This window comes from Halichoerus grypus, chromosome 2, assembly GCF_964656455.1.
Source record: "Halichoerus grypus chromosome 2, mHalGry1.hap1.1, whole genome shotgun sequence".
NCBI lineage: Eukaryota > Metazoa > Chordata > Mammalia > Carnivora > Phocidae > Halichoerus > Halichoerus grypus.
In genome coordinates this window covers 189,838,098-189,865,964 of record NC_135713.1, presented here as the reverse complement: position 1 = coordinate 189,865,964, position 27,867 = coordinate 189,838,098, and the positions used below count along the sequence as shown (strand labels likewise).

General features: G+C 45.2%; 1 long non-coding RNA gene across 1 annotated transcript; it reads left to right on the top strand.

Annotated features, from left to right (window-relative positions):
• The first annotated feature begins 23 nt into the window (after positions 1–23).
• On the top strand, positions 24–27,820 carry LOC144380860 (uncharacterized). Its single transcript, XR_013445091.1, has 4 exons — positions 24–525; positions 19,872–20,148; positions 25,633–25,841; positions 26,053–27,820. It is a non-coding gene; the product is annotated as an uncharacterized LOC144380860 (long non-coding RNA).
• Positions 27,821–27,867: the final 47 nt, after the last annotated feature.

Here is a 27,867-nt window from a genome sequence, read left to right as displayed (position 1 = left end):
TGCGGGTAGGTAAGCCGGTTGGTGGCTCTTTTGGACAGAGGGGCTGGGTTCAAGCCAGTCTTTTTTTTTAATTTCTATTTTTAAGTTAAATCTACCTAACATAAAATTTACCATTTTAATCATTTTTAATTGTACAGTTCTGTGGCATAATGTACGTTCACACTGTTCTGCCACCATCGTTGTCATTCATCCCCCAGAACTTTGTCACCTTCCCAAAATGAAACCCTGTACCATTAAATAGTAACTCTCCATCCTCATCCCCATGAACAGCCTACTTTCTGTCTCCACAATTTTGACCAGGCTTTTTTTTTTTTTTAAAGACTTTGCCCATTTATTTGACAGAGAGAGACAGTGAGCGAGGGAGGGAACACAAGTAGGAGGAGTAGGAGAGGGAGAAGCAGGCTTCCCGCTGAGCAGAGAGGCCGATGCAGGGCTCGATCCCAGGACCCTGGGATCATGACCTGAGCCAAAGGCAGATGCTTAACCACTGAGCCACCCAGGCACCTCATTGACCAGGCATCTTATGTAAGTGGAATTATATGTATTTGTCCTTTTGTGTCTAGCTTATTTTACTTAGCATAATGTCCTCAGGGTGACTTCATATTGTAGCATGTGTCAGAATTTCATTCTTTTTTAAGGATGTATAATATTCCATTGCATGTATATGCCACATTTTGTGTTTATCCATTCCTCTGTAGGAATGCTTCCACCTATTGGCTATTGTGAATAATTCTGCCATGAACAAGGTTGTACAAATAAGTTTGAGTACCTGCTTTCAGGTATTCATTATCCTGGGTAGACACCCAGAAGCAGAATTTCTGGATCATATGGTAATTCTGTGTTTAATTTTTTGAGGAATTGCTGTACCATTTTATAGAGTGGCAGCACTATTTTATTCCCACCAGCAATGTGCAAAGGTTCCAATTTCTCCACATCCTCACCAACACTTGTTACTTTCTATTTTTTGTTTTGTTTTGTTTTATAATAGCCATCTTATTGAGTGTGAAGTGGTATCTCATTGTGGTTTCTGTTTTATTTTTTTTAATTCTTTTAAAGAAAAAAAGTTCTTTCGAAGATTATTTATTTGAGAGAAAGAGAGGGGGGCGGGGAGGGGCAGAGGGAGAGAGAGAATCTCAAGCAGACTTCCCGCTGAGTGTGGAGCCCAAAAAGGGGCTCCATCCCACGACCCTGAGATCAAGGCCTGAGCTGAAATCAAGAACCTGACTTGTGGCTTAACCCACTGAGCCACCCAGGTGCCCCTCTGTTTTACTTTAAATTACAGAAAGTTTTAAACATACAAGCATGATTTTGTATTTTTATTATATGTTTTTTTCTGTTTTGAATTTTTATGTAAATGGTATCAGAGTATACTAGCCTTTTGTAACCTGCTTTTTTCACCCTACATTAGATTTGGCAATGTTGATACATGTAGATTTATTTCATTGTTTTTAACTGCTTTGTAGTATTTCACTGGATGAATAAAATAGTTTATTCTATTCCAACACGGGGGTGATTAGATTATTTCTACTTATCCCCTATTACATAGAATGAATACAGGATTGGTCACTTCTGAACATGAAGTTCTCTACCACTGGCATGTACATCTTCTTTAGAAAGCTTACAAACTTTACAAGTTTTCACATATTTTTTCCTAGATTGATGTACCAATTTACACTCTTACCAGCAAAGGAGTTTCCATTTCCTTATACCCGCATCCACACCTGGGTTATCAGATCTTAATTTTTGTCCATCCCATGGATGCCCAGTGGGATCTCATGATTGCAATTTCCACACAGTCTGATCACAAGGGAGGTTGACTTGATTTGTTGTGGTTGTTAGACCTTTCAGAATTGCCTATTCATATCCTTTGCCCATTTTTCTATTGGGCTATTTTTTTTTTTTAGACATAAGATATTCTACGAATTTCTTCTTAGTTGTATGGGTCACAAATATTGTCACTTGGTCTATGGCTTGTCTTTTTTTTTAAAGATTTTATTTATTTGACACACAGAGAGAGAGATAGCGAGAGAGAGAGAGAGCACAAGCAGGGGAAGCAGCAGGTAGAGGGAGAGAGAGAAGCAAGCTCCCTGCCGAGCAAGGAGTCTGATGCAGGGCTTGATCCCAGGACCCCAGGATCATGACCCAAGCCAAAGGCAGACACTTAACCGACTGAGCCACCCAGGCACCCCTATGGCTTGTCTTTATATTTTGCATCTGGGTGTCTTTTGGGATAGTGAAGATTTTAATGTAGACAGTTATCCTACTTTTCTTTTCTTTTTTGTATGTTTTATACCTTGTTAAAGAATCATCCCCTTTCCCAGTATCATAAATCTGTCCTTCTATGTTTCCTTCCAAATCCCCCATAGTAGTTTTGCTTCTTCCCTGTGTTGTGTACTGACTTGTTACGACTTCAAATCCACGTTTTGAAAACTTGTTTTGGACAAAGTTGTTTGTGGTTTGAACTTGTTCTCATGAAATTGTTTTGAAGTTGGGTATTAGAACTTTCTTATCGAACTCTTAGCACCTGGAGTGGAGAGGACCATTACATCATTGCCACCATAGTAACAGCCAAGCCATGGTGTCCATCACATGGTGGACTTTTTTAAACTTTAAAAATCAAGAGGTGTGACCAGCAACTCAGAAGTGTTTGGTCTGGACAAGGCTACTCTTTGCTGACCTAAATAGTTCTCTGGAGATCTTGAGACACTCCCGCTGTGGCCAGGCTACCTTGGTCGGCCGTGGTGTTAAACCACACAGCGGTCTCAGGAAGAGAAGGGACATCTGCTTCTGCCTTAGTGAGGCTACTCTTCCTAGGTAGTGGTGGTGCAAGCTGTCTAGCCATCCCTGCAGGAATAATCTTCAGAGCAGCTATCTTGCCTGCCAACACTGGCACCATCTCCTGCTAGCTACGTGCCCCAGCAGAGAGGGACCTGAGCAGGCAGCTGATGCCCAGCTTTTAGTCGGAAGGACTGACACTACCGAGAACCAACTCATAGAAAGGTACACCTCAACTAATATTGAACATTATTTCTTTCATCTCCCCTTTGCCTGGAACAGTAATGTAATTAATCTATCATTGGTTTGGAATATGTTAGTTCTTTATTGGTGTATTATTATCCTGCATGCTCTTGGCTTGTGAAATATTATTACTATAAATTATAATTCTTACAGTCAACCTGTGTTAAATAAATTATTGGCAAAGACGAACTTAGTCTCTGAGCATAATTGGCCTTGAACAAAACACCCTGTAGGTCTTTGTTCATCTGGAACTTATTTGGAGGCCTGCTGTAAGATAGGGATCCACTTTATCTTTTCCATATGGATGGCCAATGGTCTCCAAGCCAATTACTGAAGAGTGGGTACAGCGCCCCCCACCCCCAGAACATTCTAATCCCCCAGTCTGATGCGGGGCTGGCTTCTGGCTGCTCTTCTGCTCCACTGGGCTGTCTGTCTGTCCCTGTCTGGCGGGCTCTCCCAGAGCTGCTGCAGAGGCCCTGGCGAAGGCACCACTGCCAAGAGTCATGCTCAGACGAAGTTTTTTGTTTTCTTTTCTCTCTCACTTTCTCTTTTTTTATGAGAACTCGGCCACCTTCCAGCCCTGGATGCCAAGAATCCTCTGGGCTTCTTTAGAAGACTCTGGCTTACCCCATACCCGTCCCCTCCCAGGCCTCTGCTCAGTTTCCCTCCCCTCACCCCACGCCAGCCTCCCAGCCCACTTCCTCCACTTGGGCCAGGCTGTTGGGGGTGTCTCCTGGGAGGACTGGCAGCCTTGCCCTTTCAGGGAGGGCCTGGGTGCTCCCTTTGAAGTTTGAGCTCCTCCTTGGGGCTCACTCCCCCTGATGGAGCTGCTCCTAAGGGCTGGCTGTCTTCAGAGCCTCTGCTAGGCCCCTCTCTAAGTGCCCAGGTGAAGAGGAAAGCTTTAGAGATGAGAGTAGACTTGCCAGCCCTCCCTTCCTCGTGAGTCTGGAACGGCTGTCTGCTTCCTTTAAAATACTAACCTGTAAGCAGTTTAGGAACACTTGTGAAATGAGAGAGTTTAATTTCAACCTTTTCTTGTGATTAATCACAGTGCCTTGCTCCTCCTTCTAGTTTCCCAGAAGTGGGAAAACTTCTTCAAATCCTAGTTATAGGCAAACAGGTTAGAACGTGTAACTTGATCTGAGCTGGAGAAATTGCAAGGTGGGTTTCCTCGAAGAAGCCATCTCTGACCAGCCGGAGGCTCCTTCTCACCTGTAGAAATGGGTTGGAGATACGCTTACGTACAGAGCTGAACATAAATCCTCCCGGTTATTAGCAGGTTATGCTTTCCATTTCTGCCAGGTGGAGAAAATGGAGGGGGATACAAACCAATAAGAAGAAAACAAGCAAGGGGGCATTTGGCTGGCTCAGTTGGTAGAGCATGTGACTCTTGATCTCAGGGTTGTGAGTTCGAGCCCCATGTTGGGGTAGAGTTTCTTAATAAAAAGAAGAAGGAGAAGAAGAAGAAGAGGGAGGAGAGAATGAATAGTCAAAAAAATAGGTAAAAGGAATAAACGGTTCATGATAAATAAAAATGTAAAATGATACTCAGTCTAACTAGTAATCAGAAAAATTCAAACTTAAGGCAAAATATTAGATAAGCAAAAATTTAAAGATATCTAGTGTTGATGAGGCTTCTGAGAAATGGATGCTTTAATACAGTATTTTTATATTGGTGGTAGTTTAAATGGATACATTCTGGAGGGTAAACTGGCAGTTCTCTTGATATGTAAAATCACATAACCTTTGACCCAGCGATTCTACTTCCAGGAATAACCTGGGTCCCTGATAACTAGGGACATGTGCTGGAACATATGCACAAAGATGTATATATATAGGGATGTGTGCTGCAGCGGTGTTCATAATGCTGAACAGCAACCTGGCCGTCCATGTGTCCATCCAGAGGGGTGGGTTTAAATAAACTTATAGTGATCCCTATTAAGGAACACAAAGGAGCCATTTTTAAGAAATATAAGGTAGAACTATCATCAGCATGGAAAGGTGGCCAACACATGGTAGGTGACAAAAATAAGTTTTGTCAAAAAATGAAAGTATTTTTGAGTGCACACGGAGGAAAAAAAAAAGGTGTGTATGTGCGTGCACTGTGCATGTGCGCATGTTAAGGGGGCTGCTGGTGTGGAAGAAGCAGCACGTGTGCAGGCTGGATGTGAGAGATGGCATGCTGAGTTTAGGGTGAAGGAGGAAAGCGTCAGGTAGTGAACTGGAGAAGTCAGCCAGGACCAGACCTGGATGTGCCTTGCAAAACAGGAAGCTGCTGAAGGTTGCTGAACCAGGCACTGAGCTGGAGAAAGATCCCTCCAGCATCAGTGACACAGGTATGCTGGAGTAAAACAAGGGGCAAGGTTACCACCCAGGCCTGAAAGGAGCAGGGCCTTGCCCAAGTTTGAAGAGGAGGGGACCGATTCTAGAAACACTGAGTGGGAAGAATCTATAGGAGTTTAAGATGACAGATTCTGTAATGGGTGTAAGGGAGAGGAAGGAGTGTGAGAGGACAGATTTCAATCACTGGGTGATTACTGAGACACAAGGAAGTCAGGAGGAGCATGGATACACAGGTTGAGTTTGAGATGCCTGGGAATATCCAGATGGAGCTAGGGGCCCAGTAGGTGACAGAGAATTCACAGGTCTAGAGCTAAGGAGAGAGTTCTAGATGGAGAGTGAGCAATACCCAAGTGGCAGTTAAAGCCATAGGGGTGAATAGGGTCGCTCAGGGAGAATTTATGGTGTGGGATGGTCCTAGACTGGAAAAGGACTGGAAGAGAACCCGATAGAATACAACACATACGGGGTAGGAAGGAAGAGTGCATTGCAAGGACAAAATGAAGGAGCCAGCAAAAAGCAGAAGAAAAACTAGTGTGTCAGTGCGGTTGGATTGCCTACTCACTTCTGGCAGAGCCCTGATTTTGTTCTGCATTCCACCCTTCTTCCAAGTGGTTTGGCAATAAATCCTGATTAATCCAAGCCAATTATGGTCATCACAGTTTCCTTGCCAGGGACTGATTTAGGAAGGGACATCTGATGCAACTGAGGTCAATGTGATGTGAGGAAAGTCTTCTGGGGGCTCCTGGGGAAGGTCTCCTCCCTGATTAGAAATAGACATACAGGAAGAGACGCTCTGTTCTTTAGCTGTGTGTTATCACATTTGGATATGGCACCTGGAACTGCCACAGTCATTCTTTAATGTGTAGAGGAGAGCATCTTGAGGATAAGCCATCATGCTGAGGGTGGTAGAGCAGAAAGATGGAAGGCACTGGGTCCCGGATGTCATTGCTAAGCCATGGAATTGATCAGCCCAGGAGCAGCTTCATAGCTGGACTTCTTAAAATGTAGGATTTATTTTGGGGTGCCTAGGTGGCTCAGTCGGTTAAACGTCAGACTCTTGGTTTCAGCTCAGATCATGATCTCAGGGTCGTGAGATCAAGCCCCACATCGAGCCCCTCATCGAGCCCTGCTCGAGGGCTCCACACTCAGCCCAGAGTCTGCTTGGGACTCTCTCCCTCTTCTTCCTCCCCTCTCCTTGCCTTCTCCTTCTCCCTCTCCTTCTGCCCCTCCGCCCTGCTTACAGAAGCACGAGCTCTCTCTCTTTCTAAAATAAATAAATAGGTAACCCTCTCAGGTCCTCTCCATCTTCAGGAGCTTTGTACTATCATTCAATATGCTTTACTATTGCTCAATAAAATCTTGCTTTGCTATCCAAATAAATAAATAAAAAAAACTTTTTTAAAAACTTAGAATACATTTTTCCTTACGGTTAAGCTATTTGATTTGGATTCTGTTTTTACTTGCAGCTCAAGGCACAGCCATGGGGAAGGATACTGTAGGAGCCTAGGAAAGAGAAAATTCCAAGGAGGAAATGATTTGGAGTAATATGGAGATGGAAAAGGGACCTTCACATTTGGGGGACCATTGGTGACTTTGGTGGAGATATTGACCCTGGGCCATGAGAGTAAAAACCAGATTGCAAAAGCTTACTTACCATTATACATAGTTGGCACTAATGGATATTTGGAGAATCATAAAATTGAGACACAAATGGAAGATAAGGAGGTGGGCAGGGAGGATGGACTTTAAAACGGCATTTTAATCTGGTGCCCACAGATCCCCTGCAGGGGGTCTATGGAAAGAATTCAGGGGACCCATGAACTTGGATGGGAAGAAAATTACACCTTGATTTTTCACCCACCTCTAATTAAAATATCGTCTCCCCTTCAATTATGACTGCAGGCATCAATCTTCAGTAGTATGAGTAGTAACTGTGACTTTGTCACCTGTAAAAATCACAGCTATTTTTACTTCGCATTACAGTTGACACAGCTGTTGCGAAATAGTGTTTATAATCATCACTACTTAAAAATATGGGCGTTATTATAGACCCACGTCAAGATTTTGCTATTTAATGCATTAACAAAGGACACACAAGAATAAAAGAAAGAAGCACATGTATAACGATGTCACAAATTTTTTTTTTTATGATGTCACAAATTTTAAAAATCTATTGTAACAACTGCATTTCACGGTAATTGATGTCCATGGTAATTCTCTGCATATTGCAGGCATTCAAGAACATTATCCACCAGGCAGCCAAAGGCATCCATGGTGTGAAAAAGGCTAGGAACTCCAGCTGCAAAGGAAAAGAGAGAAGGGGAGGTTTGCACTGTGGAGATGGGAACGTGGGGTCTGGAGAACACTGCGTTTGAGGACATGGGAGAGGTTTCAGTGTGGTGGTGCTGCAGGCACAGAGAGGGGACTTTGAGAGCCGAGGTCCCTGAGGAGGCTGGAGCTATTGGGATGCAGGGCTCAGGTGGAGGGATTAACCACAGGAAGGAAACTTTTCCCACAATAAAAGGGAGGAAAGGATGAGTGTAGATAAAAATAAGTGTTTTAGTGGGGTGGCAGTGGGGGGCAGGAAGTTGAGGGGGCTTCTGACTGATGGCTTCTATTTTCACTGTCAAGTAGGAGTGAAGTTATCTGCTGAGAGTGAGAATGACAGGGGAGGTGATAAGGTAGGGAACCAAAGAAGGCTGACAAGGACGAGCAGAGGGACCACAGGCCCACCACCCGGTTGTCACGGCAACACTTTGCGTGGGTGTGCACTGTCTCCGGCTGTGTTCAGCTGCTCAAGTGTATAAGTCAGAGGGCAGAAAGGCAGCTAAAGCCGGGGCTGGGGTTTTACCAGGAGGATGGGGTGAAGATCAGGGGACTACAGGAGGGATGACCCAGCTTGTCCAGAAGCTGTGTGGAGAAGGGTGTGCAGCTAGGAAGGGGCTGCTAGCTTGGAGTAAAATCCACCTATCAACATTAGGAAGATGAATGGGACAAAGGGAAGGAGAACGTGGAGGTACCGGAAATAGTGGCGCAAGAAGGAGCCAGTCAAGTTTAAGTTTAAGTAGTTCACAGGATGGCAAGTACTGAGGTCCATCCATTGTGTGGGTGACAAGGAGAGAAGTAGTAAAGGGCATTAGAGGTGAGGAGGTCAAGTCCAGCCAAGACCAACCATATGGATCTAAAAGTCACCCAGGAGGAATTTGAAGCTTGGAGTGGAAGTTCTGGAGGACGTGGAGGAGTGATTTAGAAATAGGTAGATGATTGGAGCCAGTGGTAGAAGAATCTGATGGTGGTGGATAACATGGGCCTCAAAGGAGGAGGAGGGCCTTTTCAGCAAGGTACAATAGTAATTGTCTAAAAGTAGCAATAAGGAGCTAAAGGAATACCTATCCACCATGAGGTGGAGAATGGGGATCCATGTTCCTGCTGTGTAGCCAGGACTTCAAGAACTAACTAGCTTTTATGAAAGAGCCCAGAGAGAATCAGACAGTTGTGGACCAGACCTGATCTAGGACAGTGGCTTCCAATCCCACAAGATAGTCCCCTCCCATGCCCCACCCCAACCTGGAAGCATTTGCAAACCAGCAGAGGCCTATTTGGTTTCATCACAGTAGTGGGGGTGGGGGATCCCGGCATTTGGTACCTAGAGATCAGAGATGCAGTATCCTGCAGTGTGCAGAAGAGCCCCACGGTGATGAACCGTCCTGCCCAAAATGCCCATAGTGCATCCCATACACTTTACAGATGAGGACGCTAGGATTCAGAGAGCTGAGATGTGTACTTAGGTTTTGGAACTTCTCTAGTTTTGATATTATATTAAGATCTGTATGTATGTCTGAGGTCACTGTGGTAATTAATGTTGGTTGGCGAATCCAGCCCCCTCTCCCTAGTCACCTCTCAATGATGGGTGTACGGTTGCCTCTGTTCTTGCCTGTGGAAGGTAAAGAGAAGTCATGGAGCAAGACTTCTGGGGCAACTTTTTCAAAAAGGCAAGTGCAGCTGGAGGCCCCTGCCTCTTTTGCTCTGCTCCTAGTCTTCTCCTTGGAACTTGGTCCAGCCACCATCTTGTATCCATGAGCACCAAGGCCACACATGAGTGATGGTGGGACACAAAGATAGACAGGCCAGGTATCCTGGGTGGCTTCCTAATAGATGTCCCAACCCTGAACTGTCCACCTGTGGACTACCAAGTGAGAAAAACAAACTATACTATTCGTGTAGCCTACTGTTAATTGACTGTTCTGTTAATTGCCGCTGAATGTATTTCTGCCTGATGGAGTCGTAGGGCCAGTTAGCAACAGCTGAGGCTAAACCCACGTTTTCTTTTCTTTTTTTTTTTTAAGATTTTATTTATTTATTTGACAGAGAGAGACACAGCAAGAGAGGGAACACAAGCAGGGGCAGAGGGAGAGGGAGAAGCAGGCTCCCTGCGGAGCAGGGAGCCCGATGCGGGGCTCGATCCCAGGACCCCGGGATCATGACCTGAGCCGAAGGCAGACGCTTAACGACTGAGCCACCCAGGCGCCCCTAAACCCACGTTTTCTGTCTCACAATCTAATAGTGTTTCCTTGACAGCAGTGGTGTGGTTTCCAGACAAGCAACATCCGCATTGCCTGGGAACTTGTTAGAAATGCGGAATTTCTAAACTTCTAAATCAGAAACCCAACAATCTGGTTTAACAAGCCCTCCCTCCGGGTGATTCTCACGCACCCATTTGGAGAGCCACTGATCTCTAGCTGTGCTCTCCCTTGGCATCACCCGGAGGCTCGTGAAAATACATCAGCTCAGATCCCACCCCAGATCCCCTGAATGGAATCTGTATTTTCAGGAGATCCCTGGGTTATCTGTATGCGCATTAAAGTGTAAGGAGCGCTGCTCTGCAATATGCTTAATTGAGCCTTTTTATTTCTCTTATTGAAGCCAGAGCATTAAAAAGCAACATAACTGACCAGGCTGAAATCAAGCACTCAGGATCCAGCCAATGCACTTCACATTAAAAAACCTAAACATTTTAAAATTAAAAAGATACAGTCCACAACTGAACTTTCAAAGTTTTGATTTTGGAAGTTTAAAAACATAAAAAGCAGCAAGTATCCTGTGATTACAACCTATGTGCTTCACAATTGATTTTTTTTAAATATATTTTTTAAAGATTTTATTTATTTATTTATTTGACAGAGAGAGAGAGACAGCGAGAGAGGGAACACAAGCAGGGAGAGTGGGAGAGGGAGAAGCAGGCTTCCCACTGAGCAGGGACCCCGATGTGGGGCTCGATCTCAGGACCCTGGGATCATGACCTGAGCCAAAGGCAGACGCTTAACAACTGAGCCACCCAGGTGCCCCCAAAATTAACTTTTTTTAAAAAGATTTATTTATTTGAGAGAGAGAGAGCGCAAGTGGGTGGGGGGAGGGGAAGGGTAGAGGGAGAAGCAGAGACTCCCCACTGAGCAGGGAGCCTGACAGAGGGGCTCGATCCCAGGACCCTGAGATCATGACCTGAGCCAAAATCAAGAGTTGGATACTTTAATGGACTGAGCCACCCAGGCGCCCCTAAAAATTAATTTTCGACAAGGTTTTAGTCTGCTGCTAAGTTGGTTTGTTAAATCAAACATGACAAAGTTCTTTTTTTTTTTCAAACATGACAAAGTTCTAAGAATAGTTACTGAGCAATCTAATTGCAATTTGGAAGGTCCAGCCCTATTTTCACCTTTTAGTACTTTTACTGTTTTAAGGTTTATACACCCAATGTGTATAATCTCTATACCCAATGGGGGCTTGAACCCACAACCCCGAAATCAAGAGGTGAATGCTCTACCGACTGAGCCAGCCAGGCACTGCTCACCTTTTAGCACTTCTTATGAATAGTTATTTATTTATTTATTTATTTATTATGTTCAGTTAGCCAACATATAGTACATCATTAGTTTTTGATGTAGTGTTCAACGATTCATTATTTGCATATAACACCCAGTGCTCATTACAACACGTGCCCTCCTTAATACCCATAACCCGGCTACCCCCTTCCTCCACCCCCTCCCTTCTGTAACCCTCAGTTTCTTTCCCCAGACTTCTTAGGAATCGTTTTCGTTTGCTTGTTTCGGAGCCCCTGTTTTCTTAGTCCCAGCCGGCCTGCCCCTCTGGCTCCTCACCTCTCCAGTTTAAGACTAGCTGTTGACCCGAGGGCCTTCAGGTCTCAGGCGATCCCTTTGTGCAGGTTCTCAGGGCGGGTCTGTGACCGTTCTGAGCATTCCCGAGTGAAAAGTCCCTTCCCTGATTTGCTTCGTCACCGCCTATGAATTAGGGATAGAAGGACGTCAGCGAGTGTATTTTCTGGATTGATCCAGACCAAACAGGCTGAAGCAGTGCTCCCTGGTTGAATCACTCTGTCATCAAATAAGGAGCTGATGAACCAAGGAGCCTGGAAACAACCTGTGTCCACTTTCTCGGGCCATAGCACCTCCGTGGCTCAGAAACCATGCATGGCTTAAGGTGGTTTTCTGTGAATCACAGGTTGAAGTAGAGTTATTCTCAAACTGTTCTCACGTGTTGGAATCAAAGCAATTTAAGTCTTATCTTCTCTAATCTGAGTTGACATCTTTGTGACATGTTTCCTCCTCCCTGGTGTATTTTAGAAGCGTCTGAGGATACAGAGAAAAAGATCGTGGACTCTGGTAGCCTTTGCTTTGTTAATGTAGAGAGGCCTTTTTTTCTTTTCTTTCTTTTTTGAAAGATTTTATTTTTAGGTAATCTCTACACACAACGTGGGGCTCGAACTCACAACCCTGCGATCCAGAGTCACAAGCTCCCCCAGCTGAGTCCTCTAGGCACCCCAAGGTGCCTCTTTTTTTTTTAAGGAAGAGGTAAAACTGTCTTTATTTACAGAAGATGTAAGGCATGATTGTACGCAGAAAGTCCTAAGGAATATACAAAAAGCTACTCGAACTAATAAGTGAGTTTAGAAAGGTTACAAGGTACACACAAGTCCATTGCAATTTTTAATTTGAAAAAACTTTTAAATTATTTTTTAATGTGGTAAAATATACATAACATAGAATTTACCATTTTAATCATTTTTAAGTGAACAATTTAGTGTCATTAAATACATTCATACTGATGCACAACCATCAAGATGGCTTCTTAACACATAAAATTTTTGATCAATAAATATATATTACACACATGATGTATATATGAATTAAAAATGGAATGGAGAAGCTGTGTGCTCTACCTGCATTTCTACTTCAAGATAGAACAAAATGTAAGAATTGAATTTTACGTATAATGAATTTACCAGGCAGTTCACATGTGGCAGTATGAGATTCCCACTATATTTACAAGGCAGGAAAAAAACTAATAAATATTTTAATGGGAGAGGACACACTTTATTCTATGTAAAATAATAACCTCTACCAGGTTCAAACATTACAACATCAAAATATATTTATTGTAGTAAATATAGAAAATACAGGTAAGCAGAAAAAATAACCTAGAAGGATGGATATTATTGATAGCTGGTGCATGAGTTAATCATAAGCCCCAATTAGCAGACTTTTGTTCAACAGCATCTTGGGGTGACTATTGAGTTTCCGGCAATAAGAGATCAGTAGGTTTTATTTCTGGCTTTGTTTGAAAGAAGACCTTATGAGGGATTCATTCTATGTGTGTCTGGGTTTGGATTTTTCCCCTCCCAAATGACATGTTTGTTTCATCAGCTGGTTAAGCATATGTATGGCTCAAGTATACCTAATGTCTTTGCTGACCTTTGAACTGGAAGGGACTTGATTTGACCAAGTGTCATTTACACTCCTAGGTGATCACTGGGACTGGATAGTGCAAAAGTCTGATAAAGAGAATTTGGCTTCTATTCCCTCTGAAAGAGAGGTGTTAGTGCCAAGTGGTAAAGTGCCAGTAGTGAACTCCTTATCTGTACTAGTGGAGGGCTGGGATTGCACACATAGCCCCGGAGTGGAATATCCAAATGGGGGCTTCTGTGTCCTTTTGGAATGCAGCACGATCTAAGAATAACAGACTCTTTGATTAAGAAGTCCAACTCCCTTATTTTTACAAACCCCCATGCCCCTGGGTATGGTAATCTCTACACACAATTTTTAGGTAATCTCTACACACAACGTGGGGCTCGAACTCACAACCCTGCGATCCAGAGTCACAAGCTCCCCCAGCTGAGTCCTCTAGGCACCCCAAGGTGCCTCTTTTTTCTTAAGGAAGAAATAAAACTGTCTTTATTTACAGAAGATGTAAGGCATGATTGTACGCAGAAAGTCCTAAGGAATATACAAAAAGCTACTCCCAGCTTTCCTGTCATACCTTGTCCAACCTCCATTATTGTCCTGATCTTACAGCGAAGGAGGAGTCATTTACATTAACACATAAACAATAGAGTGAGACATTCTTCAGCCGGACTGTATCTCGCTCATCTTTGTTGTCTTCAGCACTTAGCACAGTGCCTGGGACTTACTAGCTTCTCAACAAGTATTTGTTGAGTGAATGAATGATGAAACCAAGGCCCAAGGACAGGAAGTGACCTGCCTAAGATCATAAGTCTAGTTAGTAATGTTCTGAGAGGTAGGTTATGATAACACTTTAATTACATTGCATTACTTGAAAGCACAGGGTAAGAGGCCAGAATTGGACTGGATCTTGGAATAAAACTCTGGTGCCTGGTTATTCACAGAATTGGAAATTCATGTGATAGTCCACAGCATCAAGAGTTGACTCTGAGGTCCATCTCGAGAGGTGTTTTTGGTACCTGAGAGTGTTGCTTTTCTTGCTAACACTCTATCAGTTAGAATGATGGGTACATGTTTATGGTGAGGAGGAAGCCACCTTGGTTGTCTTTCCTGTGATTGGGAAACGCTAGAGTGGGAGAAGTCCCCAATCTATGGAAGCGCAGGGAGACCTCTTCCCATCCCTGGGGTCCACAGACCCTTGTTTATATTCACAGACAGTCTTTGTTAGAAATATGTAATCATTTTTGGCAGAGGTTGGGGAAGGCTGGTGGCAACCCTGTGTGTGTGTGTGTGTGTGTGTGTGTGCGTGTGTGAACATTTAGTTTTGTGCCAAGAACAAGGCTGTTTTGTTGTTGTTATTTTTGAGACAGAGAGGGTTGGAGCATCAGATGAGATATCAGATGAGAATGTTTGGCCTTTGAGGAGGTCAGAGTGACCCAAAAAATGTAATCTGGCCAGTGGCTGGGTGGCAGTCCCCATTAAATTCGGCAGAGTCCAACCTGAAGGTGTGCTCTGGGAGATCTGCTACAGGGAGCCCTCAAGATGCTGACTCTGGCTCTTCTGAGTGATGGCTGGAGTGCGTGTGTGTGTGTGTGTGCATGTGTGTGCGTGTGAGAGAGAGAGAGATGAAGGGAGAAGAAGGAGGAATAGAGAAGCTGTAGCAGACCCAGCAGTAGCCCAGCAGACCCAGGAGAGGTCCTTTTCATCCACTATTCCTAGGTGACAAGGTGAGCATCAAAGTCACCTACCTGGCTTGCCTGGATGGCCATAGGGAAAGGTGTGTAAGGTCCAGGCTAGACTCAGGTGGGAATGTATTGGGGTGGGCAAGGGAGAGGCCTGTGTCAGTCTCAGACGGGAGCTGCTGCCTTAGTTGGTCCTTATGAGCCTGCTGCCTCAGCTAGGTGGACAGGGTGAGGACAGCTCCTGGCTAGACCTCACAGATGAGGTTGACCAACTCGTGTTCCCACATCCTTTGGAGGCCTTTATGCCTATGGAAAACAAGTAGGGAAGAATTAAGCTGAAGCTCTCCCCCTTCTGACTACCTTCTCTTTAGAAATGTCATCATTTCTTGCCATCAGGAATTGTTAGCATTGGCTTGGGGTCTGAAGGATGGGCTTTATGAGTCAAGAATTCTGTGAAATTGTTTTCAAATCCATATGTCTATTTTTTCTGGGGAGGTTCAAAGCAGATTCTCAAAGAGATCCACGAATCAGCAAAGGTTAAGAACCATTGGTGTAGGGCTCAGCCGAAGGAACGCATGCATTTATAGGGCCCTTGTTCATGTGAGAGGGATATAAATGAATGGAATATGGTAGTGTAATAATTATCAGTTTGGTGGCTCAGGGCCTATGGATTAACAGCTGTTGTATCATCTGACAATAGTAGTAATCCAGAGGCATATCCACACACATGGGTTAGAGGTGGTGATCAGAAATCTGCTGAATGAGCAGGGGACCCCTGCAATGCCTACAATACTGTGTGGCCAAAGGAACACAGATGGTTGGAATAGACCATCTGTGGGGAGATCCCCGAACATAACTGGATGGAGCAGACAGAGTGTTATCGTGCTCTTAGGATTGATTCAGTTTATATAAGAGGGCCAGGTCACAAGGATTTCCAGGGGCCACACGAGACTTTGGTTAAGGTTGCTCCCTGGCTCTGAGTGGGGGACCCCCTTAAGTGCATTGCCTGTGGTTATGACCTAGAAGCAGAGGTAGTAGTCTGGCCTTCATGGACCCCTACACACTATTATGTTCGTCTCTACTCATCCTTTTCATGAACCTCAGGGAACCTGGTATTTTTTCATACCATCTCTATAAGCCGGTGCTCTCTGTGACTCATTTCCATCCTTGGGGTCCAGGCCAACGGGCTACTCAGAATAGTGCCTTTTCTAGAACCAGAATCTAAGTAGGTAAGGGAAGATTTTGGGGAGCAGTTCCCTCTAGGTTCAGGAATCCTAAGCAAGGATGGCCCATAAAGGGAGTGGAAGTCCTCAGAGAGAACTGCGGGTTAGGGAAAGGAAGATAGTTTTCAAGCCTTGGGCAAGATTTGGGGGTGTTTGGCCCAGTGTTTTCCTCATTGGCCCTGCTATAGTTTGGTGGTCCCCTGAGGCTCTCTCTCACTCCTCACCACCTCCTCCCTGCCATCTCTTCACAGTGGCTGTGCTCCTGGACCAAGACAAGCTACCACAAGGTAGTTTTAGAGGAACACATCCAGTAGGCAACTTTGTTTTACCCCATGGATGACCTTCCAGCTGTGCCGGTTCTGACCCCTCCCTCTTCCCAGCCCACTTTGCAGGTCGGGTCTTGAAACTGCCCTGCCTTCCGCTGATTCTACATTCTGGTGTGGCTGTCTACAGATCCAGTTCATGATTCATGACGATTATTTGATATTGTAGGAAGTAAGATACTTGTTGTCACTAGTCTGTTTCCATTCAGGTGTTAATGGGATATTGTATCATGTATCTGTTGGGAATATTTCCAAAGGATCAAATATCAGAAATTCAGCAACATCATGCCATTTGGTTCCTTGACACCATAGCTACTCTGTGTACGAATCTTGGGATATTTTTTCTTATGTCATGCATAAAAGGAATTGAAAAAATTCATTTCTAAAGGTGCAGAAATGACATCTCTTCCCCCTCCCACCCCATACCTTTCCCCTATCTTTGAAAACTGATGAGGGTTAAAGTCATAATATTCCTGATCTATAGGCCAATGTGGTGAACACATGAATTTATCCTAAATAAAGTTTATTTATTTATTTTTTAAGATTTTGTTATTAAGTAATCTCTACACCTGACCTGGGGCTTGAACTCATCATCTCAAGATCAAGAGTCACATGGTCTATGGACTGAGCCAGCCAGGTGTCCCACATGTGGCAAGCCTTTTCATGTCTTCTTGTTAAAGGAGAGGCAGGGAAGAGAAGCTGACCTTGACATCATTCTCTCATTCTCAGCAGCTCCAATGTCCTAGGACCTGTGGTAGTTATCAGGGATATAGAGATAAAAGATGCTGTCCCAGCCCACAAGAAATGCGTTGGCCAGTGGGGAAGACAGGGAAGTGAACCATTAATTGGAATATAAGGGGTAATTGCTAGGAGAGCAGGAACAGAGTGCAAGTATCCCTGAGGAAGGTCACTGCTTCTTCCAGTGGAAGAGCAGTAGCCCCTCATTGTTTTACTATTGTTTTCGACCACTGTTACATTTTTATCAGAAGAAAAAAAAAGAAAGATTTTCCATGTAGATAAGTGAATTTCCCAGAAAACCAGGCTTATCTCTCTAGGTCCCATAACTTAAAACATTTAAAAATTATTTTGGGAGCACCTGGCTGGCTCAGTTGGTAGGGGATGTGACTTTTGATACCGGGGTTGTGAGTTCAAGTCCCACGTTGGGTGTAGCGATTACTTAAAAATAAAATATTTAAAAAAAACTTTAAAAATTATTTTTGGTGGGAATATTTGTAAAATGTATTCTTCACTCTTTTTCCTTAAGTGGAATATACTGAATGAAATTCAATCTTTTCTTGTTGACTCAAGGCATGGGCATGAACACTAGCCTTGGCATCTGGCTAAGCTGCCCACGGACTCCTTTGGAGGTGTGTTCACCCTTACACCAGTTGGTCCCGTCCTTATGGCTTTTTGTCATTTTTCTGTCTCTTTTCTCCTTATCGGGGTGATAGCCCAGGTCCTAACTGCTTTTACTTTAAAGTCCCTAGTACCCTTAGGGGCGCCTGGGTGCCTCAGTTGGTTAAGCATCTGCGTTTGGCTCAGGTCATGATCTTAGGGTCCTGGGATTGAGCTCTGCATCGAGCCCTGCATCGGGATCCCAGCTTGGCAGGGAGTCTGCTTCTCCTTCTCCCTCTGCCCCTCCCTCCTGCTTGAACCCTCTCCCTCTCAAATAAATAAATAAAATCTTAAAAAAAAAAAACTCTAAAAAAAAGTCCTTAGTACCCCTCTCCTTTCTCCTTGCAAATTTGTGTTAGTCTAGGAATTTGTACATCTAAATAGGTTAGAATTATGTTTAAAATAAGAGTGGGTAGGGGCACCTGGGTGGCTCAGTTGGTTGAACGGCTGCCTTCGGCTCAGGCTGTGCTCCGGGCGTCCTGGGATCAAGGGCCCAGTCAAGCTCCCAGTCGAGCCCCACACTGGGCTCCCTGCTCGGCAGGGAGTCTGCTTGTCCCTCTCCCTCTGCCCCTCCCACCACTCATGCTCTCATTCACTCTCTCAAGTAAATAAATAAAAATCTTAAAAAAAAAAAAAGTGAGTAGACTATGAGTCAAGACTTGCCAGGCTCACCTATGGGTAAAGTACCTAATCTTGAGTATGTGAACTTGGCTATCCAGATGACCTCTTTATCGTTTTCTTTCTGCTTGGTATTTACATTCTTTTGAGAAATGTTTCTGAATTCCTGCCATGTATCAGACACTAGAGATATGGCGATGAACAGGTCAGTCCTTGCCCTCAAGGAGAAAAAACAAAACCCAAAACATAAAATAATAAAGTGTGGCAAAGAAAGTACAGGGTCCTGGTGGAATGTCTATGGAGAAACCAGAAATCTTCACTGGAAGTGACCTGTAAGTGACCTGGAGGATGAGTAAGGAGCCAGCCAGATGAAGGAAGTGGAGTGAGGAGGAGAGACCCCAGAGGAGGAGACAGGTGAAGAAGGCTGGGAAGCCAGAGTGTGAGTGGCTGAAGGATTGGGGTGACGCCCAACGTGGCTGGAGTGAAGGGAGCCAGGGAGAGATGTGGCGCAGAATTGGCCAGGGACCAGTTCTTCCGGAGGGAGCATCTTCCAGGTGAGGGAACACGCGTCCTGGCAGGTGTCTGAGGAACTACTCTAGGCTCAAGGTCAGTTGAAACGTTGGCGCCCCCAAATTCCCAGGGGATTTAAGTTTTATTTGCCTAAGTGCTTTGAGGAAACAAAGAAATGTATTCATTAAAAAATTTTAAAACCTATCCATTTTTGTATTTCCTGTATTTGCAGAAATTAGTTTTGAGGTGAAAGTTGGTTTCATGTATAACTTTTGGGAATTAGACTTTTCACAAATACTTGTTTTTAAACAATAACTCTTTAAAAAAAATAAAGAATGTGGGACGCCTGGGTGGCTCAGTCGTTAAGTGTCTGCCTTCGGCTCAGGTCATGATCCCAGGGTCCTGGGATCGAGTCCCGCATCGGGTACCCTGCTCAGCGGGAAGCCTGCTTCTCCCTCTCCCACTCCGCCCCCGCTTGTGTTCCCTCTACACTGTCTCTCTCTATCAAAAAATAAATAAAATCTTTATTAAAAAAACTCTCGTTCTTAAAAAAAATAATAAAGAGCGAGTTATATTTGGAGGATGTTAAGAAAACAGAAGTTCTTTATTATTTTCTACCTATAGAAATAGATTTTTGAAGTTCAGGCCATGATGTGTAACTGAATGTAGCATCTAATTGCTTGGGTAAGAGATTATGCAACTCACTTATAAGACACTAGTTCTTAAGTTAGCTACAGGGAAATTGGCCTTTTCTAATTATCTTGAAAGAATCAGAGTTATATGCAGATGTGAAATTGCCTTATGATTACTTAACCTTACCATTGAACCCAAAGCAGTATTTTGTTTCAACCATGTTTAAATTCTTATAAAAGGGCAAGCCTTTATATCTGTTGTAGATTGTTGCATCAATGGCCCCTAATGAATTCTGTCTCCCAGTATTCATGCCCTTGTGTAGCTCCCTCCAGAGTTGACTCTGGGCTTGACCATAAAGCTTGCCTTGGCCAACAGGCATGACACAAGCCCAAGAGGGTAGTGTTTGCGCCCTGGGGTTTGTCCTTTTGGAACACCGTCCCAGACTGCTATGCAAGGAAGCAGCTCTTGTCCACTGGAAGTTGGGAGGTCATGAGGAGGAGAGCTGAGGCTCCCTACCCAGCACCGATTGCCAGACATGTGAATGAAGCCAACTTGGACTTTCCACCTGTCCCAGCCATCTGTAATGGCCCAAGTAAGCCAGAGGGGACCTGCAGGAAAATTGCCCTATCAACTCACACAATCAAGAGAAACAGTAAGTCACTGTTTTATGCCTCTATGTTTTGCAGTGGATTTTATGCAGCAATATATAACAGAAACAATGTCCTTTTACATTATTCCAGTTTCACTTTAAAGGCAGGCTGAGATAAAATTCTGAACAAGGGGTGGATGGTTTACTTAAATTGCTCTATGGGAGATGGAAAAAATTGTACACATGGAATGGAAGGGCTTATTTCGATCTGCTGGTAAAGCAAACTTTAAGTTGATAAATAAGACAGTTTAAAATCCACCAGATCTTTTTCCAATTTGAAATTTGTTGGATCACACTATGATAAATATTATGGTATATGTTATAAATTCTTTTCAGGAGAATTTTGTCATAAAAGTAATGCGTTCTCAGGGCATCTGGCTGGCTCAGTCAGCGAGCTATGCGACTCCTGATCTCAGGGTTGTGAGTTCGAGCCCCTTGTTGGGTATAGAGATTACTTAAAAATAAAATCTTTTTTTTTTTTTAAGATTTTTAAATTTATTTATTTGACAGAGAGATACACAGTGAAAAAGGGAACACAAGCAGGGGGAGTGGGAGAGGGAGAAACAGGCTTCCCACTGAACAGAAAGCCCAATGGGCTCGATCCAGGACCCTGGGATCATGACCTGAGCCGAAGGCAGACGCTTGACGACTGAGCCACCCAGGTGCCCCTTAAAAATAAAATCTTAAAAAAAAAAAAAAAAAAGCAATGCGTTCTCACCGAAGAAAAATAGAAACGGTTGAAAAATTGTAAAATGAAGTAAAAAATAATTAAGCATTATCTAACAACCCAGACATCTGTTGGTAATCATTTCTGTGTATTTTCTTGTAGCATTTTTTCTGTGCCCCATTTAATACTTTTTCATATTTAATTCAGGCTGCAGGGGGAAGGTGAGTATGGCTATTAAAGTGAGTCACGAGATGGTGGAGAGAGTCCTGCACTGTTGGTACAATAAGGTGTCTCGATTACGGTGGTGGTTACAGGAAGGTAGACATGTGGTAAAATTGCATAGAGCTGCACACACACAAATGAGTGAACTATATATAGCATCCTATACAGGCATAGGCTCTGTGGGTTGTGCCAGCATCACTTTCCTGATTTTGATATCGTACTACAGTTACACAAGTTAATATGGGGGACGGGTGAAGGGTGCAGGAGACCTCCTGTACATTGCCTTGCACGTTCCTGTAAATCTATCATTATTTCAAAAAAGAAAATCAATCTGTAGCTAGAATCTTATGCCCTACATTTCCCCTTTATATGTATTATATTATATATGTGATATATATTTTTTTCATTTTTAACAGAAAGAGAAGGTCCAAGTTTCATATCCACGTGTCTTGATTGCTCTCAAAAATGAACCAAAAAAGCTCTCTTGATATATTTGAGTTAACTGTTAAGAAGAGGGTACGTAGTTTATTTTTAAGAATTTTTTAAATTTATTAAGATATTTATTTGAGAGAGAGAAACAGAGAAAGCAAGTGAGAGCATGAGTGGGGGGAGAGGGAGAGAGAAGAGAGGGAGAGAGAGAGAGAAGCAAACTCCCTCCTGAGCAAGGAATCCGATGCAGGGCTCAATCCCAGGACCCTGGGATCATGACCTGAGCCAAAGGCAGCCGCTTCACTGACTGAGCCATCCAGGTGCCCCTTAAACATTTTTTTTGAGGGTACATATTTTTTTTAAGATTTTTTTATTTATTTGAGAAAGAGAGAGCATGAGAGGGGCAAGGGTCAGAGGGAGAAGCAGACTCCCCACCGAGCAAGGAGCCCGATGCGGGACTCGATTCCAGGACTCTGGGATCATGACCTGAGCTGAAGGCAGACGCTTAACCAACTGAGCCACCCAGGAGCCCTGAGGGTACATATTTTTAAATCTATGATTTGTTGGAACTTAATTCTTGCCAGATTGCCTGAACATTCTATAGAACACATGGGGTTGTATTGAGAGTATTATAAAAGGAAATTACATGACAAAAATACAATGATAAGACTAACAAAATAACGTGAAATTATGCATGTGGTGGACTGGGGAAAGAAAGGGGCTTGTCGTGGTTGAACATGGCAGGAGGCCCTGGGGGTGCCTGGTCAGAAATGATCTGTGAGGGCTTTGGGGGAGGGGAGAAAGTGGGGCAGTCTACTGAGCAGAGCTGGTCTGGGGCAGCTCAGGGCAAGGCAGGGCAGGCCATGGTACCTGAGAACAAAATGTTAAAAAGCAGGCCCTCTGCATGGGCAGCAGTATCTAAGAATCCACCTTTATTATTTTTAAAGATTTTATTTATTTATTTGAGCGAGAGAGAGAGCACGAGCATGGAGGAGGGACAGGGGGAGAGGGAGAAGCAGGATCCCCACTGAACAGGGAGTGGGACTCCATCCCAGGACCCTGGGATCATGACCTGGGCCAAAGGCAGACGCTTAATTGCTTAACCGACTGAGCCACCCAGGAGCCCCTAAGAATCCACCTTTAGGAAGGAGCAGCAAGATGTAGGCTAGAGTTCTGATATCAGATTCTGCCAAATACCGGTTTGCAGAAAGAGTTAGGGAACAGGAGGGAATAGAAAGCAGGGGTGGGGCAGGGGTATGGTGTCATTTTGGGTGAAAAGTCCAGAAAGGGCAGGCTGGTGGCTCTAGCTTCCCAGCTGGCCTTCAGGGGTTCCCCTTTGCTCGGAGAATAAAGTCCAAACTCTATGGCATAAAAGGCCCTGCATGACCTGTCTGGTCTTGGAATATCAACCTGACCTTGTCTCCTGCTGCTTCCCCAAATGCACCTTCTGGGCCTTTGCAGTTTCCGGAACCCACTGTCCAGTTTCTAGGCCTTCCGGCCCCCTCAGGTCCTTTTCCCTTTGCCTACCATGCTTTTCCCTCTGGATGTCAACACATTAAATGCTCCCCTGCACACAAGTCCCCATTGGTTTCTCTCTGGGAAGCCTTCTGTCATACCTGGGTTAGGCCATGACCCCTTTTCTCTGCCTTTGGCCTTCCCTCGGCCCCAGGTGGGCTCTGGTGACCTCATTTGCCTGGTGTGAGCTTCCCCTCCCCAGCTGACAGGAAGGGGGTGGCTGAGCCGCAGAAGAGAAGTAAACTCCATCTCACGCTTCCCTGCCAGCAAGGACCTTAGCACATGCTATAGCCCCTCTACCTTTTCGTATGTCTCCACTTGGAAAGCTTTCCTCAGAATTCACGACCCTGTCAGATGATCGTTGCTCTGTGTGACTCCCACACTGGCCTCCCATAGCCTTTCGTTCTTGCTAACACTCAGTAAATATTTACTGAGCACACACTGTTGCGATCCTGCTGCTGTGTCCTTACCACCTTAACTGTCACTTTGCTGCGTAGGTGTCTCGGGCTGTGAATTTCTTGACATTCAGGACCTTGGCCTACGCACCTAGGGATCCCCAGTTCCTGGAAAGGGTTCAGGCACACAGTAGGTCTTAATGTATTTGTATTGTTTTTATTTTATTTTTTATTTTTATTTTTATTTTTTTTAAAGATTTTATTTATTTATTTGACAGAGAGAGACAGCGAGAGAGGGAACACAAGTAGGGGTGAGCAGGAGAGGGAGAAGCAGGCCTCCTGCCGAGCAGGGAGCCTGATGTGGGGCTCGACCCCAGGACCCTGGGATCATGACCTGAGCCGAAGGCAGACGCTTAACCGACTGAGCCACCCAGGTGCCCCTGTATTGTTTTTAAAACGAATGCATGTGGGGTGCCTGGATGGCTCCGTCGGTTGAGTGTGTCCGACTCTTGATCTCAGCTCATGTCTTGATCTCAGGGTCGTGAGTTCAACCCCTGCCCCACACCCAGCATGGAGGCTCGTTAAAAAATAAATGTAACTACAAATAAGTACAAATTAAAAATGAATACATTTTATTATAAATGAAATTGGTTTCCAAGAAATTCCTAAATCCTTAAGGCTGGAAGGCACATTGAAGGTCATCTCATCCATCTCCTAGGACTCGACTGTTCCAGGCTAGTCATCATGCAGAACTTGCTTGCCTGAGTTCAGTGAAGGGGGACTCACAGTCCATGTGGCCTCTCATTCCACCTGAGGACAGCAGCAACCATGTGGATGTTCTTCCTGCCGCAGAGCGGCAACCTGCCCCTTCATAGTTCCCTCCACCAGGCCCATTCTGCTCCCTGGAGGGTCACGGTAGATGCCCTTCACTCCGGCAGTTGAGAGCCCACCATATATGTGGCAGCTAATGCATCTCTTCCTAAGTTTTCTCTCTCTCTCTTTTTAAAGATTTTATTTATTTGTTAGAGAGATAAGAGAGAGGACAAGCAAGGGAAGCGGCAGGCAGAGGGAGAAGCAGGCTCCCCTCTGAGCAAGGAGCCCGATGCAGGACTCGATCCCACCATCCTGGGATCATGACCTGAGCCGAAGGCAGACACTTAATTGACTGAGCCACCCAGGCATCCCCCTAAGTTTTCTCTTTCCAGGGGAGGAAAGACCATTGCCCGGCTGTGTGACCCTGAGCTTCAGTGTCCTTATTTGTAAAAATCCGGATAAGACAGTACCTATCTATATAGTTGTTGTCAAAATTAAATGAGCTCATATATGTAAAGTGCTTAGAACAGTAGTTGGCGTATATTAAATGCTCAATAATGATTTCAATATTATTTTGTATAATATTTTACCTATAGCATTTAAAATTTTACAACGTATATTTTAAGACATTTAATTAAGAAAATAGAGTAACAGGGGCACCTCGGTAGAGCATAAGACTCTTGATCTCAGGGTCATGAGTTCAAGCCCCATGTTGAGTGAGCAGCTTACGTAGTTAAAAAAAAAGGCAGAATAATAAAATATATGATCACGTGCAAAAATTATATTAATATATTATAGATATTCCATTTAAGTTAATTATATATTATATTTCCTACCCCCAATAAAATTGGAAAGCCCCTTATGTAGTGTTCATTATGAAGCTGGATGGACAACTTGGTCTCTATTTTTAATGAATGCTTGCTTAATTAATGAACAAAAGTAACAACTGTCTACCGGACCTTAATTCAGCCCTGATCACTCATCTATACTGCGTCAAGATTTTCTCATTGTTCTCTGTGGTGTTCCTTCATTTAGGATGACCAACCATCCTGGTTTTCTCAGGACTGAGGGAATGTGGAAATTTTAGTTAAAACCGAATCTGAGGGGTTCTTAAGACTTGGACCTTTCAGTGCTAAAACCAGGATGAGCTGGCCACCCTATTCATAATTCATAATGGATTTGAAGGTTGGAGGGACGACCTGCCTACCTCTGGAGCGCATGGCCAGGGTCACTACTCCAGCAGTGCCTGAGACACGAGGAGGGTATTTCCAGCTGGGTCTCACGGGGGTATGAGACCTTGACTGACAGAGCATGCAGCTTTGCAAGAAACTCGATTTTACCAATTCACGCGGCAGCGATCAGGCCCTAGGGCATTTCGTTAAAACTTATAAATGATGGATTAGAAAATCAGAATGTCAGTTTAAAATGTTCCCGTTATTTTCCTAGGGCAGCCCCTTACCTGCTTAAGATACCCAAGAGGAATGGAAAGTGAGCAAGTGGTGGAGATGGGCCTTCCTGGAAGGGGTACTGGTGTCGGATTTGACTCTCCACTGCAGAGGGCCCCTTTCTAGGGAGATGGAGCGTGCTGGTGACCAGCGGAGACCACGGATGAGGCTCAGCGGACTGACTCACCACCCCTGTCCGGCGTCTGCGCTGTGAGCTCCCGACCCACCCTTGTGCTCATCCCCTCTTCCCCTCATCCCAGTCCACTTGCCAAAGTGACAATCCTAAATTCCAGATTCGCTTATACCACTCTCTTTCTATTATAAAGTGCTTCCTGATACCAGATCTCTGTCCCTGGGTCACATCACACGGGTGTCCTGGGGATATTACCCTGAAATGGCTGATTTTCTCTTACTTGTTCAGTCGGAGACGTTCCTGCTCTGGGCGTGAGCGGTCTTTCTGGGCAGCTGCCCGCGCCTCTCATCGGGACGGTTACTTGGGCGGCTCGCACGCAGTCTCTCGGACCACGGATCGTTCCCCGCGAGCACCACCTGCTGCCCTGATCCCCGGAGGCCCTCCTCCCTTTCCACCTGGCCTCCTCGCTGCCCCCTAGTTGACACGCTTCGGGGTTTGCCGCTGGCCCAGAACTGGGAGGGGCTGTGCTGGCACGGGGTGATGGGTGATCTGCAAATAGCCTTGGGGGAGGGGCCTGGCTTTGAAGCTGGCACCGAGGTGTGTCCGTGCTGGTAGCGTCTGGCCCTGGGCGGTGGGAAAACGGAGGCGTCTTTGCAGATCCAGCGCCCCTTTCCCAGGAGGCCCACCTGCGCGGGGTGTTCCCCGCTCGGGGCTGGGGACTGGAGTACTTTTACTCTGGACTACCTGGTGCTTCCTTCCCCCGGGGGCTCCACACCCTTTAACTGGGTCTGGCAAAGGAAGGCCCTGGGCCTGTGGCCACATCCGCCAGTGCTCCTGACCGCCACTCAGCACCACTCACGCAGATACCCCAGGTGATGAGAGGTTGGTCATCAAGGGAGAGGAGCCGGGCAAGGAGCCCAGTGGTGCAGGGGCCAGAGGTGGAGCCCAGAAGGCACCAGGTGCACGCCGGTTTCCCCCGAAGTCATCCTCTGTACTGGGGCGATAGGCGGCTGCTTCACACCGACCAGGCTGGCTCTCTCTCCTGAGTCAGCCTCCTGCGGGCCCTGCAACTGAAGGTGACAAGTTCATGCTTTGACTGTGGTGGTGACAGGCTAACGGCCTCCCTGCCACCCCTCAGGCAGTCCAGGGCCCAGCCTCTGACTGCCCGTTCTCTGCCCGTCAGTCCCTTTTGTTCATAAGGGCCTGGCCTAAATGTTTCTCACTGTTCATATTCAAAGCTTTATTAAACATAAGTAGGTCCGTGGAAGGAAAAAGATGTCCTCAGGTCAACAATGAACCGGGAGAAAAAAAAAAAATCGTAATTTACCCAAAGTTCCTGGGTACTCTTCAGCCCCCGTAGGGACTCACAGATACCTTCTTGGGCTGGTCCTTCACCTGCGTGCTGAGCTCCGCCAGCCCCAATCCTGATCCGTTGGGCTGACCCTCTGGCTTGGGCCCCAGACACCCTGGTGGTGACAGTCATGAGAAGGCAGGCCCGGGTCCCCAGCTACCCTGCCCTGGGTGCTGGGGACACTTGGTAGATTTACCTGAAGTCAGTTGAGGCTGACCCTCCCTCCAAGCCTGGGATTGCACCTGCCCCATCTGCACAGGTGTTCAATGTCCTCACATCCTCTGACAACCATGGGCTCATCCAGTGGCCCCAGACCTCAGGAATGGGATGATTCTATACTAACCCGTAAGATATCACAAAAGGCAGGACATGCAATGGTTAGGAATACTGATACCAGTCAGTCAAATCAGGATTTGACTCCCAACTCTGTCATTTACTAGGTGGGAGACCGGTAAATTAACCATGATTAGTCTTAGTTTCCTCGTTTATAAAATGGGATTAATAATATCTATCGCTTCTGGGCACCTGGGTGGCTCAGTCGTTAAAAGCGTCTGCCTTCGGCTCAGGTCATGATCCCAGGGTCCTGGGATCGAGCCCCGCATCGGGCTCCCTGCTCCATGGGAAGCCTGCTTCTCCCTCTCCCACTCCCCCTGCTTGTGTTCCCTCTCTCGCTGTGTCTCTGCCAAATAAATAAATAAAACCTTAAAAAAAAAAATATCTATCGCTTCATGGAATTGAACAAAATAATGTGA